This window comes from Orycteropus afer, unplaced genomic scaffold (genome assembly GCF_000298275.1).
Source record: "Orycteropus afer afer isolate SDZICR_OR568_19922 unplaced genomic scaffold, OryAfe1.0 scaffold00095, whole genome shotgun sequence".
NCBI classification, from domain to species: domain Eukaryota; kingdom Metazoa; phylum Chordata; class Mammalia; order Tubulidentata; family Orycteropodidae; genus Orycteropus; species Orycteropus afer.
This window is the reverse complement of record NW_006921682.1, coordinates 9,475,512-9,479,975: the sequence shown is the minus strand read 5'-3', so window position 1 is coordinate 9,479,975 and position 4,464 is coordinate 9,475,512. Positions and strand designations below refer to the sequence as shown.

The following is a 4,464-nucleotide window of genomic DNA, read 5'->3' as shown; positions in this document are numbered from 1 at the left end:
ATCTCTTCATTTGTATTCTTTCTGGTTATAATAAATCAATAGCTTTAATTACAGTTGCTCTACATGAATTCTAAAAGTTGTTCCAGGGAATAAAATGCACAGGGGCAGTGAGAGCCAGCAGGGGATAGTGTCTGCCTATTTGGCAGTCTGATGGAATGTGTCTTTAAACTTGTGTGCTTTGACTTGGCTTAGGGTGACTGGGATCAGAAACTGGTCCAGCTAAGTGCAAAGTGAAGAGAATCATGTGGGTTTCTGAGCTTGTGGCTGATGCCCGTTAACCTGGCCCCAGCTCTCTGGTAATGAGATAATGCCTTTTGGAACATCTGACAACAAGGTTAGAGAAGTGGGAGTGAGGACTGAACATATTTCTGGTGGGAACTGGATTCATGATGATTCTTACTACTCTATTATCCATGAAAGTGGGATTTGTTCATTGTGCACCTTGCTAAGTGCAGCAGCCTAGGTCAGAAGGCATTCAGAATACACCATGGCTGTATCAATGGACTGGAGCATCCTAGTGATTGTGATGATGGTGTAGCAGTAGGCAGTGTTTTGCTCTGTTGTACGTGGGTTTGCCAAGAGTCAAAGTCAGCTTGACATCAACTAACAACAAAAAAGAGATTAAAAAAAAACGTTTAAGACTTTGCACCATTTATCTTCAAGATGAGAGGGGTAAACCCATGTGAAACACCTATAACAATACAAGTTAGTGTATAATTAATTTAAAAATTATTTAGAAGCTTTAAGAATTCTGAAAAGTAGGGATCCATGAGATCTGGGAGTGAGCAGGGGACAGTTTGTGGAAGACATGGTCATGTGGCACTTTATCTGGGCAGAGAGCACTTGATGGATGAGGACTTAACCATTCCAAATAAATAAATATAGAGTACATACAAATATATGTGGAAACTACTTACATATACTCATTTATTTGTGCAGATATTGCCATTTTTCTGAATATTTATACAAAGAGATACAAATAGCATACCATTTATAGAATTTTCTCTTTGGCCCACTTAGGTTCACAGCATGAATGAAACAACATATGATGTGATGAATGCAAGAAACACACAGATCATATCCTGAAAAATAATGAATGGTTCAGACCTGGTTAGTCATCTTTAGCGGTTGAATTAGTGCAAAAATTTCTTTAATCTGCTAGGGAAAATTCCAAGTCTTTGGGGTACAATGTTCCATGTTAAGAATGTCTTTTGTCTCTACCACCCATCCTGCTGAATACCATCTCCATGGGATCTAGAGGCTTTCAAAACAAAGCCTGCATGGGAGCACCAATGTGGGAAAGGCTTTCTGAAGCTCAAAAACACAGGCTCTGTTCTTTACTCGACACACAAAGTTTTAAACCCCATGATCCATCCTCAGAAGAGACTGACATGTTTTCCAGCAGTGCCACTTTGACCTTAGTGTTCAACCTACCTGCGGAGGCAGAAGCAGGGCCATAGAAGTCTGCGCGATTTCAAAATTGATATAAAAAAATGTCTCCTGTTAAATAAAAGTAGCAAACATTGTTGGCTGATATGTGAGAGCTGAAATGGCTGGAGCTGTGATACTGCTTGTGATATCAGACCAAACGCGGGTCCCTGCCTGGTGCTCAGTCAGGCCAAAACAGTTTACACACCGAAATTGAGAGGAGAGAAAATTATTTATTGCAAAGAGGCAATGCAAGGAGTTCTGTTGCTGTTGTTAAGTGCCATTGAGTCATTTCCAACTCATAGCGACCCCATGCACAGCAGAACGAAACAATGCACGATCCCGCTCCAGCCCCACAATCCCTGCTATACTCGAGCCCATCATCGCAGCCACTGTATCAATCCATCTCCTTGAAGGCCTCCCCCTCTTTCGTCCACCCTTCACCCTACCAAGTATGACATCCTTCTCCAGGGAATGGTCCCTTCTTACAACATGACCAAAATAGGTGAGACAAAGTCTGGCCATTCTTGCTTCCAAGGAGCATTCTGGCTGCACTTCCTCCAGGACAGATCTGTTAGTTCTTTTAGCAGTCCACGGTACTTTCAGCATTCTTCGCCAGCACCACAACTCAAAAGCATCAACTCTTCTTTGGTCTTCCTTATTCATTGTCCAGCTCTCACATGCATGCGAGGCGATTGGAAATATCATGGCTTGTGTCAGGCGCACCTTAGTCCTCAAGGAGATATCCTTGCTCCTCAGCACTTGAAACAGTTCCTTCGCAAGGAGTAGGGGTAGTTCAAATACCCAGATCTGACTCTCCGAGATGCCAGCGAAATATAGTTTTTGTAGGTTTCAGGAGAGGGGGTTATGCATATTCACAAAAGGTTGAGGAATTTGGGCAAGATTGGCATGTGAATGTGAAATGGGTGACACCAGGATAAGTCACACTAGCTTCCTGTTATCATCTGATAGGGGCTTGGGCAAAGGGGAGAGGGTTGCAATTAACTTTTGTTCCTTTTTGCTCTATTGCATGTCCCCAGGCCAGAATTAATTTACTTTCTAAAATACTTTTAGCAGTCTATCATCTGCAGGAATGAATGTTTTCCATTCAGTTCTTTAAGGAACTGAATACTCATCTGTCTGGGGTGGGAAAATAGTTGGGAGTAATTTAGTTTACTTATCTATTCCCATCCAGGTGCCAGGGTGGGGGATATAGTTTTTACTTTACTTGATTTCACTTGGTTTTACACTGAGATACAGCAATAGGAGTCTAGTAAGATGAAATATGGCTCATCCACTAAAGGAGTACTATGCAACTGTGGCACAGAGTGAAGGAGCACTATAAAGCTGGTGTGGTAAGATATCTACAGTCCATTGTTGAGTGAAAAAATGTGTTGGTATCTGCATAAAATCAAGATGGACATATAATAAATTGCAGATGATAGTTACCTCTAGGTAATGGGATTGTATTGCTTGATACATTTTAATATTGTTTGCATTTGTAAAGATGAAAATTTATTTTTAAAAAGGAATATACTACTGGATGTTTTTCTTTTGATCAGTAGGAACTTAAATTACATTTAAAAAGTGAGTCAATTAGAGAAATGCAGTTTATCCACAAGTCTTCAAGATTGAATAAAGTGAAGCTTCGTGCATTTCTGAGGCAGGTGCCTGGGATGTGCAGAAACAAATGGCTAAGGTTCAGGCTTCATCTGGCCACTTGGTTGGACAGACAGAGAGCACTGGTGGTTTGGACTCAGGTACTAACCTCATGTATCTTGGGAAATAGTTAAGCAAGGACACCAAAACCAGCTTCTCCTTTGATTCCAACAGAAAAACAAACTCACTGCCATGGAGTCAGATCTGACTCATAGCGACCCTCCTTTGGTTTCCAAGGAAGTATCACTATGGAAGTAGATTGCCCAACTTTCCTTCCAAGGAGTGGCTGGTGGGTTTTGAACTGCTAGCCTTCTGGTTGGCAGTCAAATGCCTTAGGCACTATGCCACCAGGGCTCCTTCCCCTTTGAATAATTCACAGATTAAATTGGAGTAAATCCCAAGGGAATCTTGGTGCATGGTAGAAATATTTTAGATGATGTGGTAGTAGCAGGGTAAGGCAGACACAGATAGATTACAAGTTAGACAGATTTGGATTTGAATCCCAGTTCTGCCCACTGACTACATATGAACCACAGCAAATTACTTAATTTCCCTAAATCTCAATTTCCCTTACTATGAGGTTTAAAATACTTAGCTGGTAGTTCTAATAAGAATCAATGCCTAATTGTGGCTGGTATATAGTAAGTGTTCAATAAATTGTGCAACAGTTAAGTGTTTTGCTGCTAACTAACATGTTGATGGTTGGAATCCATCCAGCAGCTCTGTGGGAGAAAAACCTGGTGATCTGCTTCTGTAAAGATTACAGTTTAGAAAACCCTATGGGGGAGGAATGTCAACTATTCAACATGGAGGCAGAGGTCGATAAACTGGAACTGATGTTCCAGAAAGCTGATTCTGATCTGGATTGTATTCTGCACAGGTTGGAATATGAAATCAAAAACAATCATCCTGATGCAGCTGGCACGAAAAATCCAGTTATACTCTTGAAGGAATTGTCAGAGATAAAGTCTCGATATCAGACTTTGCACAAACGCATTAAACCAACTGCTGTTGAACAAAAAGAGACTGCCGCATTTGTGTTACTTTGGATAAGACTATGACAATGATATAAGAACTTCAAAAGCTAACAGACCTAGAGCTGTCACCACTGACTGAAGAAGAGAAAACTGTGGAAAAGCAATTAAAATCTTACATGCCAGACTTGTGAAGAAATGGGCTTGCAAAAGGGAACTCTAATGGAGAAGAGATCAGTTCTAGAGAAATTTAGGAAGCTGTCTTGTTAACGCTTGCTGACTAGAGGTGGGGGCTGGTAAGGTTTGGGGCGGATGACTGGATGCCTTTCACAAGTGAGGGGAATGTAAGAAGAAAGGCAGATTTATGAATAAAGTTCAGCTAGAAGAATGGAAGAAGGAATAA

At 41.0% G+C, this 4,464-nt stretch overlaps 1 pseudogene; it reads left to right on the top strand.

The window, feature by feature from the left end:
* The first annotated feature begins 3,893 nt into the window (after nucleotides 1–3,893).
* Nucleotides 3,894–4,255, top strand: LOC103198520 (annotated as a pseudogene).
* Nucleotides 4,256–4,464: the final 209 nt, after the last annotated feature.